This window comes from Euwallacea similis, chromosome 27, assembly GCF_039881205.1.
Source record: "Euwallacea similis isolate ESF13 chromosome 27, ESF131.1, whole genome shotgun sequence".
Taxonomy (NCBI): Eukaryota; Metazoa; Arthropoda; class Insecta; order Coleoptera; family Curculionidae; genus Euwallacea; species Euwallacea similis.
In genome coordinates this window covers 69,765-85,981 of record NC_089635.1, presented here as the reverse complement: position 1 = coordinate 85,981, position 16,217 = coordinate 69,765, and the positions used below count along the sequence as shown (strand labels likewise).

General features: G+C 38.3%; 1 long non-coding RNA gene across 1 annotated transcript; it reads right to left on the bottom strand.

Moving 5' to 3' along the window:
• Positions 1 to 11,732: 11,732 nt before the first annotated feature.
• LOC136417217 (uncharacterized) lies at positions 11,733 to 15,465 on the bottom strand. The gene is made up of 5 exons (XR_010752781.1): positions 14,833 to 15,465; positions 14,418 to 14,591; positions 14,092 to 14,249; positions 13,893 to 14,037; positions 11,733 to 13,833 (listed from the first exon to the last, which is right to left on the bottom strand). It is a non-coding gene; the product is annotated as an uncharacterized lncRNA (long non-coding RNA).
• Between the last annotated feature and the right edge of the window lie 752 nt (positions 15,466 to 16,217).

Genomic DNA, 16,217 nt, shown 5'->3' with positions numbered 1-16,217 from the left:
GTTCGTGTACATGAGTATTTGAATGCAGCGTATCCAGAACGATGGATTGAACGAAATGGACCATTGACACAGGCAGCGAGGTCCCCAGACCTTAATCCTATGAATTTCTTCTTCTGGGGCCTTTTGAAGCAATTGGTGTATGCTACTCCAGTCATTTACGTCGAGGATTTTAGTTTACGGATAATAGAGGAATGAGTGTTAGGAAATGTATTAGAGAAAATTGGGGATATTTTGAGAATCTTTATAGTTTGGTTAATCATGCTTTGTTTGTTCAAAGTCCGGTGCGAACAAGCGTCCAAGCAAGACGTGTATGATTGGCTCCGGCTCAAATCGGCTCGTTACTGCGGCATAAATAGTGCGAGATAACTCTTTTTTGTGTCTATGGAAAGCGCGTGACGAGTACTTTGCTTTGAACCAAGTGCTTTGATAGTGCAAGTGTGATTTGGTGAGTTACAAGGATTAATTGTGAAAACAAAAAAGTCTGAGTAAGTCGTAAATCCCAATTTGCTTACAAATTTATTTTAGGCCTGAGTGCCATAAATCGTCCTTCTCAGGTCGAAAGCTTTTACACTCTCATAAAAAACATCTGGGTACCATCCGTTTTATTTTCTGGGTGGGAACTGTGCTGTTTGGTGCGAAAGTTATTATTTTAATTACCCCCACAATGGGTCCCATTGTGGAGGTAGGAACCTCCTGCTGCGGGGAGGAATCAGTGGGGACTTGCTCCTCAAGAAGGGCCAAAAAGCACAGGCCCCCCCTAAGTTGTAGCTCCGGCGACTCCTCCGATTCAGAAGGAGAAGGGCGCCGGAAATTAGGAAAAAATGCGGCCGCAAAAAAAGCGGAAAAACCATCAAAAAATGAAATAGTCGAGAAGCTTCTCCTCCTCATTAACACCGTGTACGTCGAAGGGCATAAAATGATGGCTCTCGTGAAAGCTCATAAAAGTACTAAGTGTAAGATTAAGGAGTCCGCGCACAAAATTAAAATCTGTGCCGATAAAATGCATGACAACAAGATGCTTTTCGCGGATCAAATCGGGAAATTCTCCATCTCGCCCGTGAAGTCGATATCGGTCGCATCGGCGGCAAGTCAAACAGACGGCACTTACGCGCCTGCAACGCGAGAAATGAGTTGTTTTCGTCGAAAAAGACGATTTGGAAATGGACGCGAGTATCCAATCCCAGTTCAAAAAGCGATTCCCGGAACTAACGGAGATCGGAGACCTTGACATCTTGGAACGCGTGACCAAGATAAAAACTAAAACTCAAAGTAAATCTTTAGGCCAAAAAGTTGCGAAGATCCTCGTGACGGAAAACGAAAACGGAACTTTCGCGAAACTCGTCCAATTAAAATTAGAACTAGGGCAAGATAAAAATGTGGCTTTCCACCACATTAACGGAATGCCCGTAGAAAAACTCCGAAAGATGATTCAATTCATCTTCCGCGAATCGGAACAAAAAATTAGGCTGTTCACGACGCAGTCTAAGACGTCCGACGACCGGCGACAAACCGTGCCAACTAAAAAAAGCAATTTCGCGACGTATGCGATCGTCGTGAATAAACAGAAAGAAAACGCGGCGGAAACAATAAAGAAAATCAACTCGTCCCTGGGGGAGAATGAAAAAAAAGAGTCTATCAAGACAATAAAAACAGATAAGGAAGGGAACTTAATTATAACCCTCGAAAAAGACGAGTCGGCTTTGGAGGCTCTGGGTAGGGACATCAGAAAATCCCTCGGAAAAGACAACGTCCGCCTGCTCAAGGAACGGCAAGAGAAAGTATCCGTATTCATTAGAGGCATGGATGCATCCGCATCAAAAAAAGAGGTGTTAGAGGCCCTCAAAAATAAATTGCCTGATCTTAAGGAGACGGACGTTGCGATCGGAGAGATGAGGCCCTACGCGAAATCATCACAAGCAGTCACGGTAAGACTGTACGAAAAACTCGCGAAAAAACTCCTTGAATCGGGACTCCGCGTCGGATTGGTAAGATGCCGACTGGAGCGGCATCTTAAGATTGAAGTGTCGAAATTGCTGGGCATACGATCACGCGTCGGCTCAATGCAAAGGCCCCGACCGCAGAAAGTGCTGTTTCCGCTGTGGAAAATCGGACCACCGCGGAAAAAACTGCACCAAAAAAGATGAGGAATGCGTCTGTGTTCTTTGCAAGGAAAAGGGTCACTGCCCTGGGACCGCGAATTGTGGGAAATTCCGCGACGCGTTGAAAGCCGCGCGACTTGAAGCAACGCGAGCGGCTCGCAGAGACGAAAAACAAATCGCGGACCGCCGTCAAGATAACAAAACGGACGAAAACGACGGTGATAGTGATGCAACAATCACATCGGAACGCGAATAGACGCCGTAATAAATATTAAAAAAAAAAAAAAAAAGAAGGAAACCCCTAACCGTTCGTCTTATTTAGTTTTTCTTTAAAACACCTACCTCTCACAACAACAGGTACAGCTCTTGCTCTCTCTTTAAAGCTTTTCTCTTTTCGCGAAAACAAACATCCACAACATTATGAAAATACAATTGAGAACGACTTTCCTACAAATCAATGCCAATCGCTCCATAAAAGCGCACGACATGGCCTTTCTTGAAGCAGCTAAGCGAAATGCCGATCTAATAGTGGCTAGCGATCCTAATAAAAAATTATTGCAAAGAAATCCAAAATGGCTAAGCTATAATTTACAAAATGTCGCTATTTATGCTCGGACCAATACGGTCAAGTTTTCAAAAATTAAGCGCGGAAACGGCATAATTGTACTATTCGGAGAAGAATACACAATTATAGCCGGATACATTTCACCTAACTGCACGAAGGACCAATTCGATCAATACTTGAACGATTTGCAACAAGCGGCTGCCGGCCGACACGGCGAATTAATTTTAATGGGCGACCTCAATTCAAAATTACCCGATTGGGGATCGACGACCGAAGACGCCAGAGGCGCGGCGCTATCCCAGATGTGTGTGGGACTCGATTTAGTGGCTCTAAACACGGGCGAGCCCACATTCGTCAGAAGAGAGCAGCAAACGTGCATCGACGTCACGTTTGCAAGCGAAAACCTGGCCAATCGTGTCACTAATTGGCAGATCTTGGATAGTGAGCCGTGTTCGCCGCACAGACATATTTTATTTGAAATTGGCAGCAAGCCGGGACAGAAAACACGACTGCAAAACGGCTGCATAAAGCCGGAAAAGCAAAAATTCGTCGATACCTTCGATGAACTTTTGACCCGCTACCCCGAGGTGAATAGCGGGAAAGAGTTATTGAAAATCATGCGAATAGCTTACCGGGCCGCGTGCGATGCAAATCGCAACGGTGCAACCGGCAGTCAAAATCCGTACTGGTGGACCGAAGAAATCAATAGTATTAGGAAGAATTGTGTAAAGGCTAGGAGACTTGCGCTTCGCGCCCGCGGGAATCGTAACGTCACGGATGTCGATGCGGAAACGTCGTGGCAAAAATACAAGGACGAGAAAAAGAAACTTCAAAAAGAGATAAATAGTCGTAAAAAAGCCAACTGGGTCGAATTATGTCGTAAACTCGACGAGGACGTCTGGGGGGACGGTTGCAAAATCGTCATGAGGTATCTCAAGCCCGGAAATCCTTTCGAGTTGACGACGCCCAGAAAATTGGAAATCGCGGAACACCTCTTTCCGCGAGGCGCCGGCTACGTTCCAGGAAAAATCATGCCAGTCGTTTATACTCAGTTCTCGAAAGAGGAAGTACAAGCGGCCGCGAATAAATTAAAAAACGCAGCTGCCCCCGGACCCGACGGGATGAGGGCGGAAGCGGTCAAGTTCAGTTTTGAAGCATACTCGGATGTGTGGCTTGAACTGTTAAATCAAATGTTGGAAAACCAAGAATTTCCGAATTCCTGGAAGGTAGCCAAGCTAATCCTGCTCCTTAAACCGAACAAGGATAGCGAACAGCTGGGATCGTACAGGCCCATTTGTTTGGTAGATTCCGCGGCCAAATTGTACGAACACCTCATCAAGAATCGTCTCGAAGAGGAACTGGAAGCAAAATATCCGTTTTCCGATGTACAATTTGGTTTCAGAAAAAATAGATCCGCAATGCACGCCATGACGCGAGTTCTCGATGTCGTCGACGCCGCGAAAAATCGGCGCGGTCGCGAGGAAAGTTGGTGCGCGTTAATTACTCTAGACGTGAAAAACGCGTTCAACACTGCATCGTGGACATGCATAGTAAACGAGTTGTCGAGAAGAAACATCTCGAATTATTTAATAAACATAATTAAAGATTATTTTACGAATAGAATAGTCAAAATAGATAAAGACACCGAATTCAATATGGCGATGGACATACCACAGGGATCGATACTGGGCCCTCTGCTATGGAACGTAATGTACGACCCTATATTGGCCGTAGCGGTGGGCCAATCAGAGCGCGTCACGGCAATCGGCTATGCGGACGACATCGCTCTCGTCGTCTGTGGCTCCGATAGGCTCGAACTCGTCGACGAGTCGGAGGCGGCCATAAATCGATGCGTGCAATGGCTGCCCGACCACTCGTTGGCGATAGCCCCGGAAAAAACCGAAGCGGTTACGCTTAGCGGAAAGAGGGATAGAAACAAATTGTTTTTCTTAATTGACGACATTCGCGTGACGCCTAAAAAATCCTTAAGATATTTGGGAGTCGAATTCGGAGAAAACTTGTATTTTGCCCGGCACGTGAAAGCAATATGCGACAAAAGTTTTAAAAAATTAGGACAATTGCAAAGGATTATGCCGACGATAGACGGTCCGTCCACGCAAAAAAGACACCTACTTTACGGAGTGGTGCAATCGACGCTCCTCTACGCCGCCCCCGTTTGAGGAGGGATTAGGAAAATCAAAAAATACGCGCACATGATGTTGAGGGTGCAAAGAAAAGCACTAGTAAAAGTTGTGTGCGCGTATCGCACCGTCTCCTACGAAGCGGTGCAAGTTCTGGCGGGAATTCCTCCCATAGATTTATTAATCGAAGGGAGAACCCATCTCAGCGTTCTTCCGCGAGTCACCAGGGCCGATAGAAAAGCGGCCCGAACCGCGACCATCCAGAAATGGAAAGATCGCTGGACGAGACTCGAAGACAAGGGACAATGGACTAAGAAATTAATCCCTGATCTCGAAGTCTGGGTTTAGTGCAAACATAGACGCCTGAATTATTACTTAACTCAGGCGTTTAGCAGTCACGGAAATTTTAGGGCCTTCACGCACCGCATCGGGAAAACGGAACCGGATTGCACGAGCTGCGGGATCGAAGATACCGCGGAACATTGTATTTTCCGGTGCACCCTTTTTGAGACTCAACGAAACGAATTGCGTACATGCGTGAACGCGCTAACTCCGAAAGCATTGATCGAGACGATGCTCGTAAGTAAAAAAAGCTGGGACAAATGCAGCAAAATCATTACTGACATGGTCAAGGTAAAAGAAAGGATGGAACGTACCACCACGGAAGCATAATCCTAAAATCGATCGGGAGCATAATTATATTCGGCATATTGTAGGATTTTCAATATCAAAGCCAAAGTTTAAATAAAATATCTAATATTAAATTAGTCACGTAGGTTTGTTTTCCTTTTTCATTCACTACGTGAAAATCTTTTTATTAGATCCCTGTCAACAGTATAGTAGGTTTTCCCAAAAAAAAAAAAAACAAAAAAACAAAAAAACAAAAAACACCGGAGCCTCAGCCGATACCGACGTCATATCCCCAGGGACAGTTCCGGGTCGATCGAGGGCACAAATGGAACCGAGGTTTTTAGTGGGTAGGCATCTAGGCATTTGCCCAGGTGAATCCCACACTACCCAGCCACTAGAACAACAGGCTGGGTGTCTTTTGAAGATTTTTGCCTCGTAAAAAAAAAAAAAATAAAAAAAAAAAATCATGCTTTGTTAAATTAGTTCAATCTTTTTGTTTAATTTGAAATAGTGGAATTTAGAAGTATAAAATATTAACTTGCGACATAATTTTTAAAGACAATTTACGTCTAAACGGTTAGATTTAACGAGTTAAATAAAGAGTATCTTTTTTAAAGGACTTGCATCAGTCTTTTGGAAAACTTGCTAAAAACGAGTGTAACTATCAAACTTCAAAAATTATGGCAGAAAAACAATTTTCAATGTAAGTAAAGTGCCCTCTAGCAGTACACAATCGAATTGAATTATTACTAAAATAATGGAGCATAATCGGCTTAGCCTATGCTTCAAATATTAGTCATATCGGATTTTTCATAAGCGAATAATTTTAAAAAATTTTAATTTGACGAACCATAACTCGAAAATCAATAACATTTCGAAAAAAATTTATATGAAGCTCTACCATTATTTTATCATGTAGAATCACTTCCGTAAGTTTCGTGATCGATTTTTGAATAACCCTGTATAACGTATACTACCTTAATAATTAAATATTCGAACGGACAGTTACTTTATAAATAATTGTAAATAATTCAACTCGAACGTAAAATAAAAACATTTTTCGATGTATAGGGTGTCCCATTTTCGTTGTAATCGTGGGATATCTCGGTTATTAACAAAGATAAAGAGATGCGGTTTTCGCGAACCTATGTCACTTTTTAGTGAAACTAATGATGACGTTAACAGAATTGATCCAGCCATCTTAATTTTTGTATTACAGGGCGTTTTTGAAAATATTGTATTTTGGGACCCCCCTTATAGTTTGAATATGTGTTAAGTTATTGAAAATGTATAAACGGTGTCGGATAAAGATTTTTACGAAGAATCCAGTGGCATACTCAGATTTTACTTATAATTATTAGTTTTCGAGATATGGACCAAACTTATGTTTTTTTAATGGGACACCCTGTATATTTTTACTTATTTTGATTCCCCTAATTTTCCTCATTCCAAAGATACTAAACTCGATATGGTTATTTCAAATAATAATGTCAATAATTGAATAAAATAAAATATGATTAGTTTACGCATCGCTACAGAGGAAGCTTTCCGATACCTAGAAAGACACCCGGTAATAGTTTTAAACGCCTTAAACAAAATATCCAAACTATGTCAAAAATATTTAGATGTGAACGGAAATCAGTTTGAACATTTGCTTTAATTTACATTAATATGCAGTTAAAGAAAAATGGTAAACTTGTTATTGTTAGTGATATATTCATGTTCCAAAAATAAAATTATACGTTGAGCCCTTTTATAATTCATATTGTTAATTAGATATTAACTATTAATATATTTATTGACAATTATAATTGTCATTAATTATTTTGTTTTATATATGGCCGCCTCTAGAAACTATCCTCTTTCAGAAAATATCAATTATTGACATTATTATTTAAAATAACCATATCGAGTTTAGTATCTTTGGAATGAGGAAAATTAGGGGAATCAAAATAAGTAAAAATAACAGGGTATCCCATTAAAAAAACATAAGTTTGGTCCATATCTCGAAAACTAAGAATTATAAATAAAATCTGAGTATGCCACTGGATTCTTCGTAAAAATCTCTATCTGACACCGTTTATACATTTTCAATAACTTAACACATATTCAAACTATAGGGGGGGTCCCAAAATACAATATTTTCAGAAACGCCCTGTGATGCAAAAACTAAGATAGCTGGATCAATTCTGTTAACGTCATCATTAGTTTCACTAAAAAGTGACACAGGTTCGCGAAAACCGTATCTCTTTATCTTTGTTAATAACCGAGATATCCCACGATTACAACAAAAATGGGACACCCTGTACAGGATGTTCCATTTATCATACACTTGCGATTTTCTAGTGAACTAACAATTTTAGGGAAAAATGTTTCAAGTAAAATTTGATTGATATAAGAGGGCGCTTCTGCAGAACGGAAAATGTTCTTTATATGGCACCCATATAATTTTTTCCGGAAAATGGATTTAGTGTAAAAAAAACTGAAACTCATTTGTAGGAAACAGTTTTTCTATAAAAATAGTAAAAATCAGTTAATCATGGCACATAAAATAAAACGGAATTTCGTTATGTGAAGTAAATGTTCAAAATGATTTCCATCAAGTTCAATACACTTTTGAATACGCCTTTTAAATGAATCATGAGTAGCACGAAAAGTTTCACAAGTAATTTCCCGACAAGCTCGACTAATTCTTTCTTTCATATTTTCTGCCGTTGTTGGAACTTGATTATAAACTTTATTTTTCAAATATCCTCATAAAAAAAAATCTGGGGAAGTGAAATCTGGTGGTCTAGCTGGCCAATTGACGGTTCCAAGGCGTCTGATCCGACGTTCTGGATAATCGCGATCTAAGATTTGCCGAGCATTTCTTGAAAAATGAGCTGGACAATCATCGTTTCGAAACCACATGGTTCGCCGTAACTCAAATTTTAATTCTTCAAGTAAAAGAGGCAAATTTAGGTCAAAAAGGTTTGATATTTGTTTTGTTGGATACCCGTCCAAATCATCTGTTATGCCTCATCTCAAACGAAGCGATAACCAATACATAAATCGCTCAACTTGAGGGATGTTCTGGTTTGACCGTGAGAACCATTAGGTAAAAATATTCTCGAGTACACTTAACACACCGTGACTCTGTCGCCACTCACCAGTCCTTATCAGTGATTTGGCCCTTCGCAGAATCACATGTGTTAAGACGTTAATTGCAAAAACCTTTTAAGGTCTGTTTTTTCTCATTCAATCTAAAAATCCTAAGTTCGTGGGAACCTACCAAATTTGTGTTCTGATTGGTCAACTAGAACAAAATGGGCCGAAACCAAATTCTGCTCGTTTTCCCTGCGTCCTTTTTTTGGGCAGATTGAGAGTGGAACTCTACGAATAAACAAAGATCCGACCTTCCTCCAAATTGATACTTGAGATTCTAACGCACTTAGTTCAGTAATAGTTATCACAGATTCTTAAATATAGATTTGTTGACGTTACGGTAGTGTTTTGTCTCGACCATCGTCCTGATTTGACGTGGCGGTACCCACGTACAAAAGAATACCTGGTGTCAGAAGGCTTTTCCCTTAAGACTCCAACAGTTTCCATTTAACCCTTTAACTGGAAAAGTGCCTTTAAAGAAGCATTGTAAAACTTCTAAAATCAAAGTCTCAAAAACTAAAATAGTCCAAACAAAATGTATCCTAAAAGATATAACCCATATGGGACTCCACGATTACTTAGAACAAAATTTTTTTAGCATAAAAATACGTAAGGGTGCGTTATTAGTACACCATGAAAAGTTTATAATTTCTGTTAGTGTTTTTTATGTATTGTTAATTAAAGGATTAAGACGCCATCAATATAAAATGGTCCAATCAAATGTGTTCGTATGATTCCGCACCAAACATTTACAAATCACAGACGCTGGAGCTCTATTTGTCTAATCCACCTCGGATTGTCAGAGGACCAATAGTGCACGTTATGTTGGTTAATTTGAACATGATTTGTGTATGTGAGCATTCCTTGTTTATGTTAAGGCTATTAAGTAACACCATGTGAAAATGACATGGGGGTTAGTCGTAAATTCCTTCTAAGACAAGCGTGAGAAAACGATAGAGGGTTGTTTACGAATACTTTGAACATAGACGAGAGAAAAATTGATGAAGGGTTAAGTAATTGTGGGAAAAAGCCTAGAATGTGGCTTGTCAATGCTCTTAAAAAAAGAGATGCGCTCGGGGGTGGATAGGACGTGTGTATCGGGATGCATTCTGGTCTTGGTTCTTAAGAAGTAAAGAAATGCCTCAAAACTTGTATTGTTTCATTTTTCTCGTCGAATCGTGATGACAATTTTCTCAGGAACATTTTCTTCACGGATGAATCGACTTATCCATTATTAAATCGACCTAATTCTGCTCGTGTGCGATATTGGTCTCGGGAGAACTTGCACAAGTTTTTTGATGTTCGCATTCAGTATCCTCAAAAATTGAACATGTGGGAAGGCATATTGGGTGAGAATATGATCGGTCCATTTTTCATTGATGGAACCTTAATTGGCGCGAAGTACTTGGACCTGCTTCAACAACAAATAGTGTCCGTATTGGATTATGGGGTATAGAAATAAAAGAATCTAAGACAGATCACTTCTGTTAGAACTCTAATTCCTTTATTACAGTCAGAAGGCACGTGTTAACGGTCAAAAGATCTGTAACGAACTAACTACTAAAAGCTCACACTTTTACCACTCATCTGTATTAAAAAGGTCAAACACTGCAACCATTCTCTTGATTTATTGTCCTGATCATCTGGTCTTTACATGGGTGAAATATTAACTTCAAGAAACAAAAAGACCCAAAAAACCCTACTTTCTTCTTTCTTTTGTTTTAAGAAAAGGAGTCATAAATTGAACAAACTTGACTCTTACAGACAATAAATTAGAGAACATAAAGACTATTGAATTTTGGACGGGAACACTTGTATCAGAAATCCAACAGTCCGAAATTCAAAGAATCGCTGGTAATCGATTCTGTGAGATCTGATTCCAACAGGATGGATGCCCTGCTCATAATAGTCATTTGGTCATGGAATTTTTGTCTCAGACGTTCCCCCAATGATTTATTACAGGGCAAAAGAGGACTATTTTGTGGGCAACCAGATCTCCAGATTTTTCTCCAAACGATTTTTTTCTATGGGTGCACGTAAAATCTAGTATTTATGGCTTTGATAAGGCTAATAATTTGAATGAACTTGGAGGAAAAATCGAAAACTCATTCCAAAATATTAGCTGCAATATGCTACGAAATTTTAGAAGGTCATTTTATAACCGGTTGGGCTATTGCCTAACTCAGTAGGGTGGGAATTTCGAACAACTAACTTAATTTTTTCAATTAATTATCATAACATTTTTATCATTTGGAATTCGTTTTTATTTTATTATTTTTAAATAAAATGAATTTTCAGTTTTGTCAGAGAAAATCCTTTCGTTTCAAAGAAAGAATGAAAGATATAATTCCAAGTTCATTTTAGGGATTGGCGTATTTTATTAGAAGTGCGGCCGCCGCCGTCTGCACTCCAAATGTATCAGTATCGTATTGATTTATTTACGGTACAATTATATGGTCATTTCCTATATGAACCCATAACATATGTACCACGTGTATAAACAAAAACCATAACACGCTCCAGAATTCAGCACCGTCAGCATCTTTTTATTATATAAAGTCAGGTGTTTAGCATAGGATTATTATTATTGTCATAATCATCAGTTAGTCTAGTTGCTAGTACATCGAGTACAAAGTTTTGCCATCAATTGTAATTCTTATTATTTTTTTTTTAATTGTTGAAATTATGATGCGACACTGCTTGTACTTTGAATGTTTTGTTTTTGCTTGTTTTTGTTCATGTTGCAAGAATTTAGAGATTTTATTGGTTCTTTCCAAGAAGGGCCATATGCGAACTCATCTGGCAATCCTTTATTATAGATGTCAGACTGGGGTAGTTCTTGGTGAAAGTTCTTTCTTATTGCTTGCACATGTGTATTGTCTAATTCTAAGAACCTTAGTTGGCAGGTCAATTGCATTGGCCTGGTTTTTTAGTTTTTGTAAGTTAGTTCATTTTTGCCACTCGTACCATAAGGACCTACTTAATAAAATTCTCACTACTCTGTAGAAGTGTATATTTCTTGTTCTCTACGGAGACTCAAAAATACCTCAACACAAATATATACAACTATAGAAATAATAATAAACTTGTTGAAATAACATTTTTATCAAATCACAAAAATATTCGAACGCCAGTTTAAACGTAACAAAAAAAGATAATAATTGCAATCCTTCTAAAAATTGATATTTTGTATGACCTCCTTTTTGGTTCCGAACACTTTGCAATCAGTGTGGCATGGAAGAAATTAATTTTTTTATAAGTCGTGTATCAATTTTAAGCCATTCTTCAGTTAATACTCTTTTTAATGTTTCTTTGTTTGTAATCTGATGTTGTCGAATTTGAACGTCTAATTGATGCCACACGTTCTCAATAGGGTTGAGATCCGGGGATTGCGGTGGTGTTTTTATCACATCTAGGCAATTATACAACAACCATTCTTTCACTATTCGAGCATTGCGCTTAGGATCATTCTCTTGATAAAATTTAAACCGATCCAGTAATCCCATTTTGTCAGAACTTTTTTTTAAGATTTTGCTCTAACAAGTTGAGATAATATATCTTATCCATTATTCCCTTAATAAAAACCAATTCGCCCACGCCTTGCGAGGATATACACCCCCAAACCATTACAGAACCTCCTCCGTGTTTAATCGTGGGACATAAATTGTTGTTATTTAGCTTAGTATTTGCTTTTCTCCAGACCATTTGCCTACCGTTCGATCCAAAAATATTGAATTTAGATTCATCGCAAAAAATAACGTCATTCCAGAAGTTCTCATCCTTAGAAATGTGTTCAGTGGCAAATTCAAATCAAACTTTTTGATTTTTCTCACTTAACCAGGGCTTTTTCCTGGCTTCGGACGACCGTGGAAACCGTGATCACGAATACATCTTCGAATGGTCACCGTTGACACTTTCCTTCCATGAAATTTTTCCATTTCCATTTGCAACTTAGGGGCACTCATTTTAGGATTTTCTCTCACTCTTCGCATAATAAGTCGGTAATCTTGTTCGTTGAGAATTCGTGGACGGCCTGATTGCTTCAATGGCATTATTCTATCTTCATTTTTATACTTCGATTTTATGTCTCCTACCGAGCTTTTACTTAGATTTACCATAGCACCTATTTTTTCGGTATGAATAACCTTTTTCGTAATTGAAAATCACTAACTGTCTAATTTCGAAACTAATGTTCTTCTTATTTGCGATACGACCCATTTTTCAGATGATAATAAATTGCAATTCGATAACGTACTCTATGGATGTGTATGAAAGTGATTCGTGACATAAAAATAAGTTGCAAAATAATTTTAAAAAAACTGCTGTCTTGCGAACAGGTAAACAGCGTCCGAATATTTTTGTGAGATTAAAAATATTCGAGAATTTTCTAATTCCGTAATTTTCTTTCGATTTCGATGGTTTATTTGGAAGTCAAGGTCATTTTATGGTAAGAAAAATATCTTAGAAATTCGTCATTGAATATTTTTTGTCTAATTCTTTCAAATATCCATTTAAAACGGTAAGTATAATTAATTAGATTTGCTGTCCGAATATTTTTGTGATCCACTGTATGTTGCCTCGTTCATTGGTCCACGAGGAGCACGGTTGCCAAAAAATTAATAAAACACCTTATTATGTGATAAAAACCATATTTTTTTCTGTTAGATGAATTGAAATACGGAGTTTCATAAGTAAACATAAAAGGAGAAGTAATTTGAGCGTAAACGTACGAAGCATAAAGCCGATCAATGGGAAAACCCGTATCCAATCCTTGACAGTTTGGTGAATGAAATTTAAACGATGAGTTGAAAATAAAAAGATGTCAGGCTCAAAGGACCGAGCCAAAAAGGGATATATCTCAGGAGTAGCAATTATCGTGGCTTAGAATATGGCTTCTTTAAGGGCTCTCTCTCATAGATTTATTTCCCCATTTTATAAGCCTTTTCGAATTAAACTAGGATCACTGATCCTTTTATTCTGATCACAGGTAAACGATATGGTGATGGCGAACTTCTGCCCTTCCGTAACTTTTTTCCAAGGAAAACAAATTTTATAAGAAAATACACGTAGTTAAGTACCTTTTCAGCAAAATGAGGATTTTCCGCCCCGGAAGTGAACATTGACATTCGTCCTTTCTGCAGCTCCACAGTTACATTTGCCTGAGGACTGTCCAAGTAAATATTCCCCCCGGGACATCCTTACTGTAGTCGTTGAGGTAAAGCAGCGATATGTAGCGAAAAGATTCATATGTATGCTGAGAAAAATCGACATTTCGCATGCTTTTATTATATAGTCTTCCTAATTAACCAGTACCTTATCTACATGCACGTGCCAACACTCATCATGAATGCTCATACCAGCTTTTGCTGCGAGCCTTGAGAAAAACATCGTACGTGTCAGGAAAAGTTTAGTCGCATCCAATCCAAACGATTCTGCAACGGCTTTTTGGATTTTTTCCCTAAAATGTCCAAGTATGAAACATGGGGGGTAGCTTCAATTAGAAGGTCTTTACCGATTCTGAGAGATCTGTAAATTTTCGAATCAGTGGGGGCGATAAAGTTCGTTTTCATGCTTTTGTAGAAATTAACGAAGTTTCCCCATTTTGAGATAATGCCCCAGAATGTAGGTCCATAATTGTCGCTCCTCCATTGGAACCACCCAAAGACATACCTGTTAATTTGTAAATGTGACATTATGATTTGCAAATGTTTTCAAGATGGTGTCAAATTCTGAATGTCAAGATGGCGTCCAAGTAAACTGTCGCCATTTTAAGACAACTTAAAGCAAAATTGTATTGAAGATAATCCATGTGGAGCTGCTGATGTTTTAATATTATACCTTTTTTTGCCAACCACACTAAAATATCTGTCTAATATTCTGTGATTATTCAGTCACTGACAAAGCGATCACATTTCCTTGGAATGCAGCCAGTGTACCGTTTTACTTCATCCACGTAGGATTTGTCACACTCAACGTGATGCCCTCGCCCATCATGTGTGTAATCAAATGTTACTAAAACATTTTTTAGTTCATTCTGTGATAATAATAAATAACGAAAATATATCTAAAATTGTCTCTTTCCCACCTTTTGAGAAATACCATACACAAATTAAGACCCCAATGATTATGACGATTCTACTAAATATTCTTTGCCCACTAAACTTTGCTAAGAGGCCATATTTACTATAGGAATATGTTAAGAAAAAGATGATAGGAGGTAATGCTTAGGTGATAAGGAGTAATTGAAACTTACTAGGGGACACGTTTTCCCTTCAACTTGTCCTTGTGCAGTTTCTTCGGGATGAACCTTCGACGTCTCCTTAGCTTTTTCCTACCTTTTGCAGACCTTCAATTCAGTGCTCATTGTCCTTTACGTATGTTAGGAAAAAGCGGAAAAATAACTTCCTTTATTTTTAAATATTTAATCTGTATAAAACTATGTTTACGGAGTAAGAGGGTACCTGCGGCCTACACGACGCCACCAGAGCAAGTGCCCTTCTTCCCTTCTTCAAAATTCCCTTTTTTTTTACCTAAAACCCCAAAAGTGCCCGACATCGTCTGTTCTCTGTCTCCCTGACAGCTCACAAATTTTAGCATTCCAAAATGAAGGTGTAGCCTCAGCTCATAAATTAGATAAGTTCGACATGGCTACAATTACAAACAGAACACTATCATTAATATCTAATCCCAAGAAAAGGAGCCCTTGTCCTTGTCACCGGATACGATGTCGAAACATGAAGGGAATGCTCACACGTATAATACTTATACTATAGAGCCTTTGGGCTCTCAAGAAGGACCAAGAAAATCAATATGTTTGACTGGGGGGAAATCATCAAACTCGGTTAAATGGAGACTTCAAGATTATTGTGTTGATGAATAGAGGTGTTATTGTAATTTAATTGAGAAACAATTTTAATTTAAACTTTAACTGAAAACAATATTATCAATAAACTTCGAGGTTATGGAAATTAGTAGGTGTATTTGAGGTTGCGTGATAAACAGTAACAAAGTTGACAGGAGCAATTCAATTTTTAAGTGCAACCATTGTTCAAATAGCCCCATCTGAGGCAAGCGAAGTTATTATGGGAGCAATTAAAATCCTTCAAATAACGTTTTAATTTTGGACCAAATAAAGTATGTCCCTCTTTTATTACAAACATCCTTAAAATACACAGTAAACCACAATACAAAACAAAGTAGTTACTCACATATTTTAGTCGATCGACTTCTATTGTTGGTAAGGTTACTGAGCATAATCTAACTTTTACTTTATATATATTGTATCGAATAATTTTTCCTCAACATGGTGTCAACATAGAACACTACTTGTGTTTGGAACAGTTTAGTCTCGGACTTGGGATTTTTAGTTTAAAAAAAAAAAATTATTTTGAGAACGATTACAAAGTTTAAGCATCTACATCAAAGTCAACTTATTAACTAACTATACTAAGGCATTCATAGCTTTTTATAATGAAATAATGCTGATTCTACTCTTGGCTTCGTGTTCTGTCTATCGTCATGTACACCGTGCATATCATATATGTGAGCATTCCTCACTTATGTTAAGACTATCAAGTAATACCATGTGAGAATGACATGGGGGTTAGCCGTAAATTACTTCTAAGATAAGCGTGAGAA